Raw genomic sequence first — 24,284 nt, forward strand, 5'->3', positions numbered from 1 at the left:
CAGACACACACATACACACACTTATCACACTTCCATCCATGATTCACTCATATAGTTTGATGAAGTGTCCCTTGAAAAAAGAACTCTGAAAGAAACATGTTTTCATTACTTTTTCTCTTATACTTTATCTACATTTACGAATGTGAACAGTTCCTTTACAACAGAAATTTTAAGACAAAATATCTGTATTTCCCCTGATTATATGAGGCAGATGACAATATTTTTGAAAGAATACTTTTATAAATTTTATAAATAGCCAAAAATATTTTATCTTGAATATAAGGAACACATAAGTAAATTATAAAACATTACACAATTGATTATATGTGGAGGCATGTAGGTTCACAGTTTATACCTATTGCTAAGTACTGGTGACCTATATTCAGCCATGAACAAGCAACACATTCTGGAAATTCTTCTTAGTTTTTATAAGCCTTAGTTTTATACTAATATGGGAAGGCTAATAATTGTGGTAATAATGGCAAGCCCATTATTTTCTGCCTCATAAAGCTATTGCACAAATTAAGTAAAAAAAAGACCATAAAGTTTTATCATATCTCCTGACACAGTAGTTACTTAAAAACATTAACTATAGCCAAACTATAACTATAGCAAAAGAGTAGACACATCAGAGAGGGCAATGGGGAGTTAGGAGAAGTTTGAGACTTATGAGTTACAGAGTGAGATATTGTCTCAAGAGAAAAAAAAATGAGGCAAAAAATTCCACAGGAGTGGGACTGAACCAGCTACCTAGGCCAGAGTGGGCCTGAGAAAGCAAGCTCCATGGGAGCAAGAGCTGGGAGACAATCCAGTTCTAGAACATTGGTGGATTAGGATAGAGCAAGCAACCTGGTACAGGGCAGACCAGAGACAGCAAACTCCACCAGAACAGGTACAGGGGAGTAACCACTGAACAAGTGATCCAGAGACTGCTGAAGGTCTGGACTTTAATCTTGGACCTTCAAGGGAGTAAACTAATCCAGAACCCCTGTGGATCTGGTCTTAAGACTAGGAACTCTGAGTAATTAGGCCAGAGCCAGGACCTCTGCCAGTCTGGGCATGAATCTGGGATCTCTGAGGGAGTAGGCAGGAAACAGAGATCTCTGTAGGGCCAGGTGTGAGTCTGGGACCTCAGAGGGAGTAGGCACAAGCCAGGTCCTCTGCAGTTCTTGATGCACCCTAGCCTGGGAAATCTGAGGCAGTAGACCGGAGCCAGAGACTTTTGCAGGACCAACTCCAAGCCAGGGATATCTGCAGAAGTAGATCCAGACCAGGATTTACAGAAACAGGTCAAAGCTAACAGCCTCGGCCAAATAGGCCTGAGAAAGCAAACTCCAAGGGAACAGAGCAAAGGCCAGGATCACTGAGATATCTCTAGTAACCAATGGGGTAAGTAGACCTGTGATACTTACTGTACCACAAGAAACAACCATCTGAGATTTGGATTCACTGGCACCTAGAAGATTAATTAACAGAATCTCAGACAGTCCCAACCACACCTATTAAAGGAAACTATGAGTAGAAAAGGTAAGAACACATACAATATCACAAAGAGCAACACAACACCAGTAAAACCTAAAGACCCTACAACAGCAAGACCTGAACAACCAAATATAGATGAAGCAGAAGAAAATGACCTTAGCAATAATTTCAAGAGAATGTTTAAAACTCTTAAGAGGAAATGAGGAATTTCCCTCAAAGAAATGGGGTGAAAAGACAATCACAAACATTGGAAGACATCAGGCAAATCCCTTAAAGAAAGCCAAGCAAAAGCAATCAAACATATGAAAGAAACTATTCAAGACTTGAAAACCTGAAAATAGAAACAATAAAGAAAACACAAGCTGAGGGAATTATAGAAACAGAAATCATGAGAAAATGATCAGGAACCACAAACGCAAGCATGAACAGCAGAATACAAAAGACGGAAGGTAAAATCTCAAGCGCTGAAGATACAATAGAGGAAATAGAACATCAATTAAATAAAACATTAAATCTAACAAAAGCTTAACCCAAAATATACAGGAAATATGGGACACCATGAAAAGGCCAAATCTAGAAATTGTAGGTACAGAAGAAGGAGAAGAAGTTGAACTTAAAAGCATAGAAAATATATTTAACAAAATCATAGAAGAAAACTTTCCCAACCTAAAGAAAGATATGCCTATGAAGATACAAGAAGCTTATAGAACACCAAATAGAGTGGATCCAAAAAAAGGACCTATGCTACATAATAATCAAAAACACTAAATATACAGAGTAAAGAAAGAAATAATATTAAGAGCTGCAAAGGAAAATGGTCAAATAACATATAAAGTTAGACCTGTCAGAATTGCACCTGACTTCTCATTGGAGACCATGAAAGCCACAAAGTCATGATCAAACGTTATGCAGACATTCAGAAACTATGGATGCCAGCAAAACTTTCAATCATTCATAGAAAGACAAAACAAGATATTTCATTACAAAAACAGATTTAACCAATACCTAGTCATAAACCGAGCCCTACACAAAATACTAGGAGGAAAACTCCAACCCAAGGAATTTGGCTTCATCAACAAAAACACAAACAATTGATGGTCTATAGCAACAAATCCCAAAAAAAGGGAAGAACATACAAATTAACCTCACTAACAATGAAAACTAAATTAACAGGAGATAGAAATTTCTGTTCAATAATGTCCCTTAATATAAATGGACTCAACTCAACTATAAATGACACACACTAACAGATTGTATACAAAAACAGAATCCATCCTTCTTCTATGTACAAGAAACACATCTAAATCTCAAAGATAGACATCGTCTCAGAGTAAAGGGTTGGAAAAAATATTCCAATCAAATGGACCTAAGAAGCAAGTGGCTGTAGCTATCCTAGTATCAAACACAATAGACTTCAAGCTAAAATCAATAAAAAAGAAGGTCATTTCATATTAGTCACAGGAAAATATATCAAGAGAAAATCTCAGTACTGAACATCTATGTCCCAAGTACAAGGGCACCCTAATATGCAAAAGAAACACTTCTAAAGCTTAAATCATATGTTAAACCCCACACACTAATATTGGGAGACTTCAATACTCCCCTCTCACCACAGGACAGTTCAGTCAGACAAAAAATGAACAGAGAAATAAAAGAACAAATAGATGTTATGACTCAAATGGACTTAACAGACATCTATAGAATATTCCATCTAAACAGAAAAGAATATACCTTCTTCTCAGCACCTCATGGAACCTTCTCAAAAACTGACTCGGTAACAAAACAAACCTTAAAAATACAAAATGTTGGGAAAGCCCAATGTATCTTATCAGACTACTGTGGTTTAATACTAGCAGTCAACAGCGATACTAATTTCAGAAAGCCCACAAACACATGGAAATTAAACAATGCCTGAATCATCAATGGGTCAAAGAAGAAATAAACAGAGAAATTAAAGACTACCTAAATTCAATGAAAATGACCATACAACATACCCAAATTCATGGGACACTATGAAAGCAGTATTAAAAGGAAAGTTCATAGCACTAAATGCCTACATAAAGAAGCTGGAAAAATCCCACACCAGTAAATTAATAGAACATTTGAAAACTTTAGAACAAAAAGAAGCAATCTCACCTAAGAGAACTAGACAGCAGGAAATAATCAAATTGAGGGCTGAAATCAAAAAAATAGAAACAAAGAAAACAGTACAGAGAGTCAATGAGACAAAGAGTTGGTTCTTCAAGAAAATCAACAAAATAGAAAAACCTTGATCCAAACTAACAAAAAGGCAGAGGGAATATTCAAAATAACAAAATCAGAAATGAAAGGGGGACATAACAGACACGGAGGAAATGCAGAGAATCATCAGGTCATATTTCAAAAACCTGTACTCCACAAAATTGGAAAACTTAAAGGAAATGGACAAATTTCTGGATAAATATCATTTACCAAAATTAAATCAAAGCCAGATAATCAAATTAAACAGACCTATAACTGCTGAAGAAATAGAAACAGTCATCAAAAGTCTTCCAACCAAAAAGATCAGGACCAGAAGTTTCAGCTCAGAATTCTACAAGACTTCCAAAGAACTAATACCAATACTCACCAAATTATTCCACACAATAGAAACAGAAGAAACATTGCCAAACTCTTTTTATGAGGCTACAATTACCCTGATACCAATACCACAAAAAGACATTACTAAGAAAGAGAATTACAGACCAATCCCACTCATGAAAATTGATGCAAAAATACTAAATAAAATACTAGCAAATTGAATCTAAGAACACATCAGAAACATCATCCACCATGACCAAGAAGGCTTCATCCCAAAGATGAAAAGATGATTCAACATATGAAAATCTGTCAATGTAATCCATCATATAAAGAAACTGAAAAATAAAAATCATATAATCATCTCATTAGATACTGAAAAAGCTTTTGACAAAATACAACATCCCTTCATGATAAAGGTCTTGGAGAAAGCAGGGATACAAAAAACATACCTAAACATAATAAAGACAATATACAGCAAGCCAACAGCCAACATCAAACGAAACGGTGAGAAACTCCTAGCGATTCCACTGAAATCAGGAACAAGACAAGGTTGTCCACTCTCTCTATATCTATTCAGTGTAGTCCTTGGATCCTAGCTAGAGCAATAAGACACCAAAAGGAGGTCAAGGGGATACAAATCAGAAAAGAAGTCAAACTCTCACTGTTTGCTGATGATATGATAGTTTACATAAGTGATTCCAAAAAGTCTACCAAGGAATTTTTATGACTAATAAACACTTTCAGTAATGTAGCAGGATACAAGATTAACTCAAAATAATCAGTAGCCCTTCTGTACAGAGATGATAAAATTGTGGGGAAAGAAATCAGAGAGTCAACACCTTTTACAATAACCACAAATGGCATAAAATATCTCAGAATAATTCTAACCAAGCAAGTGGAAGACTTGTATGATAAGAACTTTAAGTCTTTGAAGAAGGAAATTTAAGAAAACACCAGAAAGTGGAAAGATATCCCATGCTCTTGAGTAGGCAGAATTAACATAGTAAAAATGGCAATATTACCAAAAGCAATCTACAGATTCAATGCAATACCCATCGAAATCCCAGCAAAATTCTTCATAGACCTCAAAAGGACAGTACTCAACTTCATATGGAAAAGAAAAAAAAAACCCAAGGTAGCCAAAACAATCCTGTATAATAAAAGAAATTCTAGAAGCATCACAATCCCTGACTTCAAATTCTACTACAGAGCTACAGTACTGAAAACAGCCTGGTATTGGCATAAAAACAGACAGGAGGATCAATGAATTCAAATTGAAGACCCAGATATTAATCCACACACCTTCAAACACTTGATTTTTGACAAAGAAACAAAAAATATCAAATCAAAAAAAGCATATTTAACAAATGGTGCTGGCATAACTGGATATCAATATGCAAAAGAATGAAAATATACCCATATCTATCACCATGCAAAAAACTCAAGTCCAAATTGACCAAGGTCTCAACATAGAGCCAGCCACACTGAAACTTATAGAAGAGAAAGTGAGAAATACACTTGAGCACATTGGCACAGGAGACCACTTTGTAAATATAACCCCAGTAGCACAGACACTGAGAGAAACAATTAATAAATGGGACCTCCTGAAACTGAGAACCTTCTGTAAAGCAAAGGACACGGTCAACAAGACAAAATGACAGCCTACAGAATGGGAAAAGATCTTCATTAACCCCACATCAAACAGAAGTCTGATCTCCAAAATATACAAAGAACTCAAGAAATTGGTCATCAAAAGAACACATAATCCAATAAAAAAAATGAAGTACATACCTAAAGAGAGAACTCTCAACAGAGGAATCTAAAATGGCTGAAAGACACAAGGAAATGTTCAGCATCCTTAGTCATCAGAGAAATACAAACCAAAACAACTCTGAGATTCCATCTTACACCTGTAAGAATGGCCAAGATCAAAAACACAGATGACAATTTATGATGGAGAGATTGTGGGGTAAAGGGAACACTACTGCATTGCTGGTGGGAACGCAAGCTGGTACAGCCCCTTTGGAAATCAGTGTGGTGATTTTTCAGAAAATTAGGAAACAACCTTCCTCAAGACCCAGTAATACCATGTTGGAGTATATAACAAAAAAAAAAGCTCAATTGTACAAAGGACATGTACTCAACTAAGTTCATAGGAGCATTTTTTGTCATAGCCAGAATCTGGAAACAACCTAAATGCCCTTTGACCGAAGATTGGATAAGGAAAATGTGGTACATTTACACAATGGAGTACTACACAGCAGAAAAAATAACAGCATCTTGAATTTCGCAGGAAAATGGATAGAGCTAGAAAAGATTATTTTGAGTGAGGTAACCTAGACAGAGAAAGACAATTATCATATGTACTCATTCATAAGTGATTTTAAAATATAAAACAAAAAACAGCCTACAAATCAGTGTTAGAGAACTTAGACAGCAATGAGGACACTAAGAGATCTAATGATCTCTTAGAGATCAGTGAGGACATACATAGACCTAATCTACATGAAAAGTAGAAAAAAACAAGATCTCTTGAGTAATTTGGGAGCATGAGGACCTTTGGGGATGATTGAAGCGGGGAGTAGAGAGTCAGGGAGGGGAGCAGAGAAAAATGTAGAGCTCAATAAAAAGAAAAAGATTTAAGAATAACAACAGTGACAACAAAACCAGGTTTGTTTATTTATCTCCTTTTATATATTAGCTAATACCTTGCCCATTTTCTCCAGGGCCCACAGTACATAGGATTTCTCCTTTGTACTATAGTGCTTTCTCTTATTCATTGGCAAAGCCTTTCTTGTCCGTGTCTCTTGTCTATGAAGTTTATTCTTTTTCCTCCCCTCACCAGGCAGAATGAAGGTGTGTATTGTCTGCTGCCGTTTGAGACAATACACACCTGGAGAGCAGTTAATATCAAACCAATCTGAATTCTAACCCCAGTCTTCAAACCTATGGTGTGTGTCCATAAGAAAGTTATTTTTCTAAGGAAATTTGCATTTGAAGAAATAATTTTCTCTTACGTAGACATAAAAATGCTTGCTGAGTTTATAGGGCAGAACATAACAATAATTTAGAAAAACTACAATGTTCCCTGAGTACTAATAGCTGTAAAATTGTTTACTCTCTTAGCACAGCATCAGCCTCTCTCACATCTGGACTCATCATTTAATATGCACTATAAGCCTCTTAATTCTCTTAGTCACTCTTACATGAATTACTATATCAGCCTTCTAACTGGCCTCCATAGCTCCACGTGGTCCCTCCTTTGTTCCTTTATTGCTAATTCATCTTTCTAAACTGTTCTTTGACTATGCCTCTCTGCTGTTCAAATTCTGCTATCATTAAACCTGACCCAAGGCTAAACTCCTATATTCTTCCAACCCCTTTAAATCTCCTTCCATTATATTTGTGCCCCAGTGTTCTCCACACGTCTTTCATCCCTGGCATTGCTTCAGTGTGATTTATTTGTAAGAAATTTGTCCTCTGGAATATCACTTTACCTTCTAGCTCAAATTGTTACCACTTCCTTATAGGCAGAGCTCTTTGATGCAAATGGATTTCATTTAAACTTCAGAGCATGTGGAGGTCTTTTCACATGTGAATTCTATGTTAACCCTCTGTAAACATTTGCTTTTCCTGCAATAGATGGAGCAGTTTCTATGAATAAGAACTATTACATTTATCACTGTACTTTATCACATTTGATTATATTTTAAGCACAATAGTATTCTTTTCATTTAAATAACATATGAATTGCATAGATTATTGCTTTCTTTAATATTTTCATGTTTTTCTAATTCAGATTTATTTGACACAATATATTTTTATCATGTTTTTCTCTTGTCAAACCCCTCCCATATGCTTTCAGGTTAGTTCTGTATCCAACTTCATGTTCATCTCTCTCAAAAAACAGAACAAAACAAAAAAAGTAACAATCAAGGCAAACAAACAAACACCATAAATTGGAAACCATTATGACTCAAAAATACCAAAACAAAGAACACACACATAAAACTAAAATGAAACAAAACAGAAAACATGGAGTTCATTGTTATTGGCTATGTACTTCTGGGAATGGAGTCTGCCATAGAGTGTGATTAATATACGCAGAGACACTCCATGGAAGAAATCCTTTTGCCTTAAAGTATCAGTTACAAATAGTTTCTTATTCAGGTATAAGGTTTTGTGTCCACTTGTACTGCTCAGTTTTGAGATTTTGTCAATGTTGAAACTGTGTACATCCCTAAAGAGAAATATAAAGCATTAGGAGACAGTTCTCAGACACAGTCTCATTCTGAGATTCCTGGAGGTAGGATCACCATTTTGGATCAAGGTAGAGGTAAAAGCCACTGGCTGACTGTTTTGCTTTTCTGACCTTCAAGTTGAACACCAACTTCTGTTTCTGAGTTTTTATTAATTGTGCACAGGAAATTCATCGATGCCTTCCATGTACCTGTTAAAACCAACGTAAAATTTGTGACCACTATTGTCCATAGGCTTAAAGTTTATTTTGTAACCATTAAGAGGGAGGGATAAAAGGCCTTTCAACAAGAAAAATAATGGTTGGACTTCTCAGCATTATTATATCAGGTTAAGAGACGCTGAGGTACAGCACTTAGGCAGGTGTACAGGAGTGAGCCTCCCCTTTGTAAGGGGATCAATAGCTATCCACTAGCAATGGCTACAAAAGTACCTTTTAAAGCTAATATCTGTAGAAGGGCTGAATACTTCATAATAAAAATCTTTAAAACCTTTATAAAATTCCCCTGTAAAGACACATCCTAGGGAGACCTATAATTATTGAAAGCCAAGGGTAGGGTATCAGTCCTTTTCACATAAACGTGAATGGTACAGGCCTCAGCCAAGAAGTTGAGGTTAGGTGAATAAAACTCAAATGAGAAAATAAACCAGGATCAATTTTTCTTCCCAATGTATTTTATTGTATACAAACGATAAACCATAAACAACCTCTGATTTCCCTGTAGAATCTGCTGTTTTTCTTTCTAATTTTTTTCCTTCAACAAAAGCTATGTGGCTGACATTGAATTGCAAATTCTGTCCTTCAGAAAACCCACCATTCAGACTCCATAAGCTCATTTTGAGGCCGTTAACCCTATTTTTGTTTGACTGCAGCATTTTTTTTTATTGAATTCTAAATTCAAGCATTAGATGGCATTTAGAATCTTCTTTTTTTCCCCTTTCCTCTGCTATCTTAAAAATAGCAGAGGTGGGAATAATCTTACTCCTTCAATCTTTGCTCAAAATATTGGGTTATTAATTTCTGTTCAAAATGCAAGAGAATCTTTTTAAACTGAGATTCACCCCAACTAAACATAGGAGGTTCTCAAGTAAGGATCCTATGTTTAGCATACTTTCCCAATGTTCTTCTTCTGAAATATCCCACAGTACTTGGACAAGCTTTCTTGCTTTACTGCAGGGACAAGAGAAAGACCAGGATACCTAGATCCTGGGTGGACCTAGCCTTCTGTTTAATTACCTGCACCCCAGTTTCTTCCTTTTTCTTTTGTTGGCAGTGAAGATATTGAATCTGAGGCTGAAAACATCTTTTTTATCTTTTTGTGGCATGCATGATCAATCAATAGTGAGTAACTGTCTTATGTGTTGTTTGGACCCTTAGAGGAACTTCATGTTCATAATGAAATATATTTAAGAACTAAGTAAGATGGACTCAGTGTTCCAGAGCAAGTTAACTAAGCAAAGATGATTGAAAAGGGGAAACCTAGGATTATGTGTTTGACCACTAAACAAGAGAAAAGACGTCAGTAGATAAAAATGCTCTAGATCAACATGGAATCAGGGTAATGACTGAAACAAAAGCTGTTTCCGATTTGCTTCTTCCTGGTGTGACTCTCAAAGAACAGTTGTGTGTAGGCAGAGTTTTTCATCAGAACCAGAATCAGCTCTTCTCTGCCAGCCACACCCTCAATAACCACTCAGAGACGTATTAATTATAAATGCCCAAACAATATCTTAGACTTATTGCTAACTAACATCTACAACTTCAGTTAACTCATTCCTATTAATCTACATGCTCCCTTGAGGCTTGTGGCTTTTACCTCTCAAGGATGTCCTGCTTCCTTTCTGTCTGGATACTGACTCCTCTCACTCTGCCCTCTTTTCTCAGCACTCTGTCTGCCTTGAAAATTGTGCCCAGCTATCATCTAGTTAGCCTCTTGTTAACAATGAGACAACACATTTTCACAATGTGCACAACAAGGATTATTCAGCAGCAGTTCTGTATAAATCAGACATATTTATATAAGACACAAAGAAGAGTGCAGTTTTTTAAAAATTGCATTATGTACATTGTATGTTAAAGATATTCTCCATTCTATGTCCAATAGCAGAAAATTTCATCTTCGAAACTTCATCAACCTTTTCTTCCATGGCAGGATTATTGAAAAATTTCAGAGCAGAAGGAGAGAGATCATGAGAAAGAAAGTCAGAACCATGAGGGATGCGTTCACCCACTGAGACGGCAGGACAGAACTAATGGGAGACCACCAAGTCCACTTGGAATGGGACTGATGGAATATGCGACCAAATCGGACTCTCTGAAAGTGGCTGATGGTGGAGGCTGACCGAGGAGCCAAGGACAATGGCGATGGGCTTGGTCTCTACGACATGGATGGGCTCTGTGTGAGCCTTGTCAGTTTGGTTGCTCACCTTCCTGGACCTGGAGGGAGTTGGGAGGACCTTGGACTCAACATAGTGTAGAGAACCCTGATGGCTCTTTGGCCTGGAGAGGGAGGGAGTGGGGGTATGGGTGGAGGGGAGGGGAGGGGAGGGGGAGGAGGAGGGGAGGAGATGGCAATTTTTAATAAAAAATAAATAAACGGGGGGAAAAAAGAAAACTACAGAATAAAGAGGAAAAAAAATAGCATTGAGTGTTACTGTGAAAATTATTTGGGCCAGTGCTATAGAAACTCTTTCAGGCAATAGCCTTTAAGATACTGGCCCATTTTGGTCGTTGTCTCATATGTGCAGACAAAAAGCGTGCTCAGGCCCTTTGGCAGATGGATTTGGTTCCAATTCCAAGAGAGTGCAAAGAAATGTAGATCACTACTCTTTCTGTGATTTTACCCCTTAATAAATAAACCTTTATTATACTCAATTCTGGAGTACCACAACACTTCATAGCAATACTGTTGGTTTCAAAAACAATCTATGGCTTCAGATTCAGATTTTCATAGGCCTAGAACTTATGGCTTTTTGAAGCAGTATTTTAAAAAATGGGGTTCAACCTGAAGACCCAAATAACAAAGCAGGAAGCCACTGGATCTTACCTCAACCTCAGTCTGAAAACGACCCTGCCTCCAGCAATATTAGAATGAGACTGTGACTCAGAGCTATCACCCCCTGTTTTATAATCCTCTCTAGGTCTGGGATTAAAGGTGTGCACCACTGGTATTAAAGGCATGCACCACCCCGTTTCTATGGCAACTAGCGTGGCTACTGGGATTAAAGTTCTCTGGTACCACTGCCTGGTCTCTATGGCTGACTAGTGGGACTGTTTTACTCTCTGATCTTCAGAGAAGCTTTATTTATTAAAATAAAAATTAAAACCACTACAGCTTTTAGATCCCAAGCACAGAGCTATATACTAATAGGCATTTGAGCATTTGAAATGGGACTAGTGCAAGTTGCAATGAGCTCTAGTTGCTTAAGTTAATTCCAGAATTTAGAATGGAAAATCCTCATCCTTGATTTTGGAAAAACTTATCACTCTATAACTTTATCATGTAGCTTCATCTTGCCATTGGTTGAAGAGATTATCTTCTACTTTATGTGAAATTCATATTCCTTTGCTTTTTAAAGCAACTGAGTCATTTGTCATGTAGACTTTCCTGCAGTGAATATTTCTCTTATCGTATCTTCAGCAACTCGATTCTCTATATTTCTTAAAATCTTAGTGTTCCTGTTGGAAAGCTAATAGTGATTGAGGCAATAAATAGTCATGGAACTACTACATCCTGAAGACACATAGTGTTTTCCTAGTCAATATTTATTTTATTAGAGGATCTTACATATGAATATACTGTGTTAAAATTATTTTATGGCTCTTTTCCTTTCTAACTCCTCCTGCTCACTCCACCCACCCCACCTCAAATTCATAACCTCTACACACACACACACACACACACACACACACACACACACACACAGAGAGAGAGAGAGAGAGAGAGAGAGAGAGAGAGAGAGAGAGAGAGAGAGAGAGAGAGAGGAGAGAGAAATACACACATATATGCTCGCATATGCACACACAAATGCAAACTATTGATTCCTAAGGTGTCCACTTCTGTTTCACCTAATTACATTCTTTTGAGATGCTGATCACTCAGTATTAGAATATTGTCCCTGAAAAACAACAACAGTAACAAACCCCTGTTTCAGTCAACTTTCTATTGCTACGATAAAACACCATGAGTAAAAACAACCAAGAGAGGAAAGAGTTTATTGCTTTTAAAATTCCACATGGCAGTTCATGGCTGAAGAAAGTTAGGAATGAAACTTACGGTGGAGATCTGGAGACAGGAACTGGAGTAGAAGCCATGGGCAAATGCAGATTTTTTCTTTGCTTTTCATGGCCTACTTAGCCCATTGTCTTAGTGTACTCAGGGTCACCTGTTCAGGGGTGAGACCACCACATGGACTTGGCTGCTTGTATCAGTCATCAGTAAAGAAAATGCCCAATGGCCTTTAATGTAGACCAATATTACTGAGTCACTTTTTAATTGTTGCTTCCTCTTCTCAGATAATTCCACAGAGTATAATACTGACAGTGACCACAACAAAATCCATGAAAATCCAACCAGCATAACTCTCAAAACAACAAAAAGCAAGGTGATGTAGGAGTGTTTCTATCTATCTTCTGTTTCATTGGTTAATTAATAAAGAAACTGCTTGACCTGATAGGTCAGATTTAGGTGGGTGGAGTGGACAACAGAAATTTGGGAAGAAAGGAAGTGAGGCAATCACTATGTCTCTCCTCTCTGGGTCAGATGTGATGGAGCCAGCCACCAGACCAGACATGCTGAATCTTTCATGTAACACTCATGGTGTTACACAGATTATTAGATATGGGTTAGTCAAGATGTGAGTAAGATGCCTAAACAAATAGACCAGGCAGTGTTTAAATGAATACAGTTCGTGTGTCGTTATTTCGGGTCATAAACTAGCCAGGCGGCCGGGAGCTGGGGGGCAGGAACAAAGCTTGCTGCTCCTTTCACTACAAGAAGCAACAATAATGGCATCAGTAAAACAATATGCTGGTCTTATGCAAGCAACCATGTTGTTGAGAGTATATGGAGTAATACCCCATCCTATTCAGAAGAATCTATTATAGAGCAGTCATCCGGGTCTTTAGGCTCTTATATTCTCCCTCTATTTGTTTTACAATATCTCCTAGGGGTGTATTATAAATGTCCTATTTGGCCCTGGGCATTCAGGGTCATTGCTTATCTTCCTTTTGGGCAGTGTAAATTTTTCCAAAATTCTCCATTTACTGTCGAAAGAAGCTTCTTTGATGAGACAGAAGAGCTGCGTTATCTGTGGATATAAGGATGAGTATTTGGAAGGCAATTGGAAAGCAGGCTACTTTAGTCACATAGTAGCAGCTTCCCATCATGGATAGATAGCTTTATACCACTAGTCATAAGTTCCTTCCAACTGAGCAGGCTATGAGTCCAATTAGACAGCTGTAAAATGTAAGAAATTAGTGCCATTATATTCCCCATCTGGGATTATCCTCCTGCGTCTGATGTTGTAGTTCTCAGGGTTTACCTTGGTATAGGACTGTTCATAACTTCTCTCCCTTGGCAGTTCACATAGCACCTGCCAACATTATAAGAGATGGCACTAGGTGTGTGTCATGGGAAACTTCTTTATCAGGACTCACTTGATTTCTCAAACCTGTGACCAAAATATGCAGTATCTTTGGTAATAAGTTTTACTTTGAACTCCTTGTAGGTGACCAACAAAACGTACAATAACCTATATTGTTTGGGTGACCTCTAAGACCCCCGCCCGCCAGACTAACAACTTGAAGTGAGGTATCACCAGCAGACCCTGGAGTTTTGTAAAATAAGCCCTGACTCTGGGGTGGGGAGTGACATCATTATCCCAGTGCATGTGGTAATTGTGATATATACAGTCATAAGTAGCTTCATAAAATTATTGTTTTTTCTGTAATTTTTTCCATACATCCTTAGTGTTATTTGTCCCTCTTCCCCACTTTCTGGTTCAATCCTCTCTTCCCCATTCAGAGGACCTGTGCCCTGCTACCTCTCTCTCTAGATCCCCTTCTGCTTATACTCTATGATCCCTTCCTATATTGATCAATATTTAGTGATGATAAAAATGGCTTGCAGCTTGTAAACCGTTTCCTGTCTTGGTGGGATCTCTTCAATGACTGGGCCAGTGTTTAACATAAATTTAAAAACTAACCAATTGTATTTTGTACTGCTAAAGAGTAGACACTAAGTACTCATGGAAAGAAGAAAGAGAATGTGACACCAGAAAGGTTTTGAGAAAAAAAAGAAAAGCATAATAAGTCATGGAAATAAATAAGAAGGCAAAAAGGAGTTGCAGAACAAGAAATCAGAAGGGAAGAAATGTGTGCTGTTGTAAGGAGGCTGCTTGTTTGTTTCCCAGCCTTCCAGACTCCAGAAATAATCACAGAGAAACCATATTATTTAAATCACTGCTTGGCCCATTAGCTCTAATTTCTAATTTTCTTATTTGTTAGCTTTTACATCTTAATTTAACCCATCTCCATTAATCTGTGCATCACCATGAGGTCGTGGCCTACCAGCAAAGTTTCAGCATGTCTGTCTCCAGCAGCGGCTCTATGGCTGCTCCTCTGACTCCACCTTCTTTCTCCCAGCAATGAGTTTAGTTTTCCCCACCTACCTCTGTTCTACTAAGCCACAAGACAAAACAGATTCTTTGTTAGCCAATGATATTCACAGCATACAGAGGGGAATCTTACATTAGTATGAAGACCTTGTCTTGATAGGGTTAATTAATACCGGCATTAATTTCTTATTCATTTTGTATTTCTAGGACTTAAGTAGAATATTAAAAATAACTATAATCATTAAATGAAAAGCCCATATTGTCCTAGGAACTTAATTATTTGCCAAAACTTCATCTTAAATTATATAAGTTCACAACAGGTTTATAAAACCAGGTGTAGTTTCTAAACCTTTTTTTTAATGATTAGAAATATGAAGTTTCATAACCATGGTTCTCAAAGTATCCAAGCAGAGTTTCTTGTGTACATATCCCCATACTTTCTTAAGATCAAAACACAGAAAATATTCATTGATTGAGTGACTGATGTCACTACTGAAATGATTGGAAGGGATGTATTTGTCCAACAAATACTACGACAACATTAACTTTACGCTATCACCAAAGGCTTTAAAGAAGGTCTCCTGCTGAGGAAGACTTCTCATTCATTTAGCCACATATCACCTTTGTAGTTGTTCATTTGTGCATCTTACTCCTTACATAGTTTGTGGATTTCAGGTTGGTCTTTGAGATTCAATGATAAACATCTTTGTTCAAATGCAAATCCTCACAACGCTGTTACCCATGCTATGGTTTTAACTCCAGAGTCAGGTAAACAGTATGTATAGTCAAAAGACCTCTCAATGGCTTGGCTGATGTTTAATCTAGAAGCATTTTTATGCCAAAGGAGCATTAGACTGACTGGTGAATCTGCAAGCAACAGTTCAATTACTGATGGTATAGGGGGAGGGCACCACAGGAAACCCAATTAAATGCCACATGTTTTCACTACAAACTATAAAATTGGTGTGATTGTGCCTATCCCCATAATGCTCAGGTGTACAGAAAGATTCACGTAGGATAATGTGAGTCATAAATTGCAGTAGATACACAAGGCTTTATTATCCTAGTTACACTGTATCCCTTAGTCTCCCTGCCATATTTTATCACCTTCTCGTTTAGAGAAACACTCAATATTCACTGAATGATTTTCTCTAAATCAATAATATAAACAAAGAAAACAAGACTATCTAGTAAAAGAGGCTCAGGAAATTAACTCTCAGGGTGTGTACATATTGTCTTGGAGCAGTAGGCTGTTATAATATGGCACTAACTCTCTAAGTCAGAGAAAAATTTACCAGAAAGCTGCAAGTAAATGCATTTTCTACAATTCACTGTAGTGCAGCAATTCTCAGAGATAACACCATTAATACTCCACTTCAAATTAAAAAAACATATGCTTTTTTCTCCCTTGAAAACAGAAGCAAAGAAACATGTCCCATTTTCTTTCCTTTATGAAAACAAAAGCTTTTAAAATGATAAAAATTACCTCTGCTTGATCAAACAGCCATCTGCATTTGATTTAGTTAAAGGTTTCTCTTGTAGCTTTTTATATTATTTTTATTTTTTGGTTTGGTAAAATGCATAAACACAAAGAGAGGACTTTGGTAGGGTCCCACAATTTCTAATTCCACTATGAAACTTGATCTCACATTCAAGGTGACCCTAAAAAATGTGTCTTCACCTTTAATAGAAAAATTTGAAATGAATCCTGAGAAACTATTTCTAATTACTCAAGTACCTGGCTTTGCCTTCCCCTCCTTTCTTCCATGATGCTGGTAAAGCGGTGACATTACAGAACTTCAAAATGAGGAATCACTATTGTGTTTGGCATTTATATGACCCTCGGTTATTGCAAGCATTTTTATTAGTTGTCTTATGTTGGTTCTGGGAGAGAAACTGGATAAGCTTAGTATTCAGAGTGGGTGAGTTCCCATATGCCGTTAACTCCAGTATGACGGTCACAAACACCAAATGTCATGCCATATGAAATAAGCACAGGGAAGACTTTCCACGACACAGCTAAGATGAGGAGAGATGACATCTTCTACAGAAATGTTGGAGCAGCTTCAGAACTTATCTCAGAGAGATGGTTTCTTTGTGTTTAGGACAGAGAGCACAGGAGAGGTTTGTTCATAATATTCTTAAATGGACTATAGTGATATTACCATCTGAAATGTGAAAGAAAAGCAGAGAGAAAAACGTCCATATGGGACATGAATTGTACATTTGTGTTTGGGTGGTGGAATAAATAAGGTAGTGCTACATTATTTAGGGGGTTAGATTCTGCGATTCTTTATGGATACCCTAATCTCTCTCTCTCTCTCTCTCTCTCTCTCTCTCTCTCTCTCTCTCTCTCTCTCTCTCTCTCGCTCTCTCTCTCTGTGTGTGTGTGTGTGTGTGTGTGTGTGCGTGATATGTGATGGTTAATATTCAGTTAACTTGACTAGACTTATGCTTACCCAGTAGGTGGTAAGATGAACTTCAGAGTGGTGTTTGTGGAAAGATTGGCACAGGTTACTAAATACTGGAGGAATGGTAAACTGAGATTGTGGAAAGGATACATTTCATAGTCTGAGGTGTCTAGGCAGAGGGCCAATCAGATGAGAAGCCAGTGCAGATTTTCAAGCTCTTCTCTTCCTGAACTAGTGTTTAACAGTGCTATTATTATTCACATGCTGCAGCTTCTTTGACCTTACAAAGAGGACTTAACAGCAGATATTCCAGATGACTTTCAAACCTTTAACATGAACTGGGACCACTTAGGCTTTCAACTTTGTGTACAGAAGAACTACCAGGTTCTCAGACTCTTCAATGTTTATTTTGAAAAATATATTATTCAAATAATGTGTTCAATAATTTGCCTGTCTATCCTATTATCATGCAACCTGATCCAATATATTCTATAAACATATATGTATATATGTGAATATAGACATTTATTCAATATATAATGCAATATTTTAAATTATTCTAGCTATTTAGAGACTTTAGCTAATATATATTTTCACATGCACTTATGATAAAATTTAATTTTTCAGATAGGAATGAAAGAGATTATCAATAAAACTACTAAAAATGTGACTATTAATAACATAGGAAAAGATATATACTATTTTTCAATTTATCATTGTTTATTGAAAATAAATTCTTCTCTCATATAATACATCCTGACTTCAGTTTCCTCTGTCAACACTTCTCCCAGCTTTGCTCTGCTTCCTGTCACCACCATATTCATTATCCCTACTTTGATATTCAAAAAGGAGCAGGCATCCAAGAGACACAGCCAAACACAACAAAACAAGACACAATAAGACAATGCCAAAGCCCTCATATTGAGGCTGGACAAGGAAACCTAATAGAAGACAAAGAGTCCCAAGAGGAGGCAAAAGAGTCAGAGGCACACCCACTCCCAACTGCTAGGTTTCCCTCAAAAACATCAAGCTAAGAGACATAACATATAACCAGAGGGTCTAGTGCAGATTCATGCAGGACCTGTGTGCTTTCTTCTTCAGTCTCTGTGAGCCCACATGAGGCCAGCTTAATTGGTTCAGTGGGACCTCTTCTCCTGGTGTTCTACATCCCCTCTGACTCTTACAATCTTTCTTCTCTTCTGTGGGATTCCTGAGCTCTGAGGGGAGGAACACCATGGAGACCTCCAGTTTAGACTCCTTCCACATAATGTCTTTCTGTGTGTCTCTGCACCCTTTCCCATCTGCTGCCAGCAGAATCCTTTCTGAAGAGGACTGGACAAGGTGCTTATCTATAAGCACAACAGAATATCATTGAGGGTTATGTTTTGGTTTTGCTAGTTATGTTTGTTTGGTCCTCCCCTAGGTCTCTGGAATATCCAGTCTCCAATTCTTGGTCATCCAGGCAGTGTCAGGCATGGTCTCCCTCAACCTGCATGGACCTCAGATTAAAAAGACCATTTGGTGGCTACTTCTAGAATTTTGCCACTCCCACAAGTTGTAGGTCAATATTGCCTCACCACATCTTTCAAATAGAACAGAGTGAGGTCAAAAGTTTTGTGGCTTGTTTGGTGTTCAGGTTTCTTTTTCAGTAGTGTACAGAGTACCTTCTCACACCAAAGAGATTAGAACTTAGCAGTGAAGGTCCCATTAAGGTACCCACTTATCCTTTCTATATTCTACATGAGTGGTGAAGATGTTGCCCTCTGTAATGGGGCCCAGCTGTCAGTTTGCAGGGAATGACTTTTTGTCATAGCATTGAGATTGTTTCAGAATCTCCACGGGCCCATCATCCAATAACTCAAATGCAAGCCAGTTCCACCACCGGAAGCCTTGCCTAGCTACAGAAGATGGTCACTTTACACTTTGTATCCTCCAGTATTAGGAGTCTTCACTAAAATCATCCTCATAAGTTCCAGAAGGGCTTCATTCCACTAGGTTTTCACACCATACCCCCAGAGATCTCCAATTCCAACTATCTCTCCCCTCATTTTCTTCCTCAACCCCCTCAATAAGATCTCCTCCAGTTCCTATCCCAACCTGCTCCTAGTCCACCTGCAAAATATATTCTATTTCCTTTATCCAAGGAGATCCATGCATCCCAAAGACCCTTCCTTTTTACCTAGCCTCTTGGCATCTGATTGTAGCATGATTATCATTTACTTAACAGCTAATATTAACTTATCAGTGAGTAAATACCATGTTTGTCTTTCTGGTCCTAGGTTGCGTCATGCAGAATGTTTATTTTTTCTAGTTCCATCATTTGCCTGCAAATTTTATGATGTTCTTGTTTTATTTTGATTATTTATTTACTTGTTTGTTTTTACATCCCAAATGAAATTCCCCCTCCCTCCCCTCTTGCAAATCCCCCCATCCCACCTCTTCTCTTCCACACCATTCACTCCTCCTCTACTGTTTCTTTTCAGATATAGGCAGGCATCCCATAGATATCAGCCAGTCATGGCATATCAAGTTGCAGTGAGACTAGGTACCTCCTTCTCTTTTTAGGTTGAGGGTGGTAATCTGGCAAGAGGAATGGGTTCCCAAAACAGACAACTGAGTCAGAGACATCCCCTTATCTCATTGTTAGGAGTCTTATACAAAGACCAAGTTACACAACTACAACATTTTTTCAGAGGGCTAGGGTCAGTCTCATGTAAGCTCCCTGCTTCTCAGTCCAGTCTCTATAAGGCTTCCTATCATTCCAGGTTAGTTGGTTCTGTGAGTTTTCTTGTGGTACTCTTGATGTCAGTGGGTCCTACAAGCCTTCTTCCCCCTCATCTACTTGATTTGACAAGCTCAGCCTAATTTTTGACTGAGGTTCTCTGCATTTGTTTCCATAAATTGCTGGGTGAAACCTTTCTGATTACAGATGAGTTAGGCAACAATTTCTCTGGATCTGTCATTTGTAGCATGGTTCTCCTTTACTTAACCGCTAATATTCACCTACAAGTGAATACATACCATGGCTTTCTTTCTGAGTTTTGGTTATCTCATTCAGGATGATCTTTTCAGTTCAATCCATTGTCAGCAAATTTTCTGATGTGATTGTTTTTAATAGTTGAGTAATACTTCATTATGTAATGCATGACAATTTCTGTATCCATTCTTCTGTTGAGGGAAAACTTGGTTCTTTCCAGTTTCTGGCTATTACAAATAAAACTGCTATGAACATACTTGCACAGTGTCCTGATGGTATGGTTGAGTGTCTTTTGGGTATATGTCCAGGATTGGTATAGCTAGATCTTGAGGTATATCAATTGCCAATTTTATGAGAAATTCCCATATTGATTTTCAAAGTGGCTGCATAAGTTAGCACTCCACTGGCAGGGGAGGAGTGTTTCTCTTACTCCACATCCTCTCCAGCATGAGCTGTCACTTCTGTTTTTGGTCTTAGCTATTCTGAGAGGTGTAAGATAGAGTCTCAGAGTAGCTTCGATTTGCATTTCTCTGATGGCTAAAGATACTGAACATTTCTTTCAGCATTTCACAGCTATTATAGATTATTTTGCTGAAAATCCTGTAAATTGGATTGTTTAGTTTGTTGATGTCTGGTTTCTTGAGTTCTTTATGTGTTTGAATATTTGTCCTCTGTCAGATGTGGGTTAGGTGAAGATTTTTTTTTACATTCTTTGGGATGCATTTTTGTCCTATCAACAGTGTTCTTTTCCTTACAGAAGCTTTTCAGTTTCATGAAGTCTCATTTGTTTATTGTCTGTTTTAGGGTCTGCTCAATTGGCATTCTTTTCAGGAAGTTGTCCCCTGTATTAATGCTTTCAGGACTGTTGCCCATATTTTTTTCTATCTGGTTCAGTGTATCTGGCTTTATGTTGAGGTCTTTGTTCTACTTCAACTTGAGTTTTATGCAGGGTGAAAGACATAGATCTATTTCCATACAAACATTCAGTTATGTTAGCACTATTCATTGAAGTTGCTTTTTTCCTACTATTGTATAATTTTGGCTTCTTTATAAGAAAATCAAGTGTCTATAAGTGTGTGTATTTCTTTCTTGGCCTTTGATTCAATTCCATTTATCAACCTTTCTGTTTTTATGCCAATTACATGTAGTTTTTATATTATTATTATTATTATTATTATTATTATTATTATTGATCTCTATTACAACTTGAAATCAGGGATGATGATACCTCTAGAAGTACTTTAATTTTACAGTATTGTTTTATCAGCCCTTGATTTTTTTGTCTTTAATATAAAGTTAAGCATTGTTCGTTCAAAACTTATGAAAAATTGTGATGGAATTTTAATAGGAATTGCATTGAATCTCTAGTTTGCTTTTCGTAGGATGGCCATTTTGACTCTGTTAATTCTGACAACCCATGAACATGTGAGATCTTTCCATATTCTGATATCTTCCCTAATTTCTTTCTTCAAATACATGAAGTTTTGTCATGCAAGTCTTTCACTTGTTTGATTAGAGTTACCCGAAGGTAATTTATATTATTTGTGACTGATGTGAAGGGTGTTGTTCCTTGATTTCTTTCTCTGCTTCTTTATCTTTTGTATATAGGAGGGCTACTGATTTCTTTTTTGAGTTAATCTCCTTTCTATCCACCTCACTGAAGATATCTATAAGCTATGAAATTTCCCTGGTTGAATTTTTGAGGTTGATTATTATGTATACTATCTTACCATCTGCAAATAAAGATACTTTGACTTCTTCTTTTTTCATTTTGTATCTTTTTGATCTTCTTCAAATACTATATTGAATAGATATGAAGAGAGTGGACAGGCTTGTCTTTGCCCCAATTTTAATAGATTGTTTTGAGCTTCTCTTCATTTAATTTGATGTTAGTTTTCAGTTTGTTATATATTGACTTTATTATTCATTGAGATGTCCCTTGTATCCCTGACCTTTCTAAGACTTTTATAATAAATGAGTGCTGGGTGTTGTCAAGGGCATGCAGTGATCATGTCTTTTTTCTGTTTGCATATGTGGTTGATTACATTGACAGATTTTTATATGTTGAACCATCCCTGCATCACTGGAACCAAACTTGCTTGATTATAATGAATGATATTTTTAATATGTCCTTGGATTTGTTTGTCTGTATTTAATTGAGTATTTTTGCATCTCTGTTCACGAGGAAAACTGGTGTGAAATTCTATTTCTTTATGGAGTCTTTATGAGCTGGCAAGACACCATTGGGGAAAACATCAATGTATAAGATAAGAGCCTCATGTGGTAGGATCTGATGGACCTAAGGGGACAATGACATCTAAAATGAGATCAAATCAAGGATGTGGTGGGATGCTGTGGAAGGCTATATACAGAATCCATTGAGAAGTCTTGTCTTGGTTGCTTTTTTGCTGTTGTTTTATCACAGTCCTTTATTGGTTTGCTTATTTTGTCTTTGGTCTCAAAGAAGTACAATATTAAACGGTTCAGAAAGATAAACATAGTTAATAAAATCAAAAAGAGAAATGGAAAAATCAAGCAGAAAATCAAACTATTAGTTCCATGTGGGAAAGTGTAGAACTTCCTTGCTGACTGCCTGACCAAATAATACATTTTGAATGCATTCCTTGTCTGCATGACGAACATACAGGCCATGTGTATTATCTGTTATTATTTCCTCTGTTGAACTGTACTTTCATATTTGGAAATGACCAGTCAGGTGGTGATTGCTGTGTTGTTTGCAGCTGTGGCTGAAGAAAGAGACTCAAGAGAGCAAGACACATCTGAATCATAAGGTACTTGTAGTGATGTGTCTGTAAGACTGAGGAGGCTTTTTTCACACCAATTTGTGCCTACATGGTGGACTAAAATCCACATGAAATCTGAGAAAGCTTGAAAAGGAAACCTAGACAAAAAAATACAGAGTTTAACACAGCTTCTTGCTGTTTGCTGACAGCGTGCAGCAACTCCTTTAAGAAAAGTTTTCCTGAGCAAGGAAACCTGATCTTAGTACCAGAAGATACATCCCTGAGGTGAGTGAGTTCCTGACCCCTTGGCAGCAGCCCAGGAGAAGGAGCACAAACACTCCTCAACCTCCTATACTTCCTGGTGTTTTGGCTGGGGCTATTCTCCCTCACTACTGCCTCTCTCTTCCTATCCCACCCAGCTTGCATCCAGAAAAACTCTCCCTTCTTCCTCCCCTCTTTGGGCTCATAACATCTGCAGCTCAGCCTGATCCCAGCGCTGGGACTGGGTAGTGAGTGCAACCGGGCGGGAAGGAGTTTGTTTCAATTGCCTGCCTGCAGCAAGGTAGGCCATTTGTCTATGAACTCCCTGGCCTGCAAGGACACCTGATGTTAGTAGCAGAAGATACATCCAGGAGGTGAATGAGTTCCTACCCCACCCAACTTGCATCCAGGAAAATCCTCCTCTTCAGGCTCATAACATCCCCAGCTCAGCCTGATCGGGTTGCTGGGACTGGGTAGTGAGTGCAACCAGGTAGGCGGGAGTTTCTTTGTTCCAATTGCCTGCCTGCAGCAAGGTAGGCTCTTTGTGAGCTTCTTGGCAAGCAAGGACACCTGATCCTGTAAAAGACGATCCATAGAGGAGCACTCAGAAGAAGAGATGGGCAGGCGCCAATGCAAGAATTCCTCCAACAATCTGAAAAACAGCATGAAATCACCAGAACCCAGCAATCTTACAACAGGAGTATTTGAACACCTCAATCAAGAAGAAGTAGTAAAAATTGACTTTATGAAAGTGATAGAGGCCCTTAAACAGGAGGTGAAAAACTCTCTTACGAAAATGGATGAGAAGAATAACAAAAAGTTTGAAGAATTGAGTAAATCCGTAAATGATATCCTAGGAAACCAAGGAAAAACATTCACACAGATAATGGAAACAGTTCAAGACTTGAAAACTGAAATGGAGGCAAGGAAGAAAACACAAACCGAGGGCCAGCTGGATATGGAAAATCTCGGTAA

This window comes from Arvicola amphibius, chromosome 6 (assembly GCF_903992535.2).
Source record: "Arvicola amphibius chromosome 6, mArvAmp1.2, whole genome shotgun sequence".
NCBI classification, from domain to species: Eukaryota; Metazoa; Chordata; class Mammalia; order Rodentia; family Cricetidae; genus Arvicola; species Arvicola amphibius.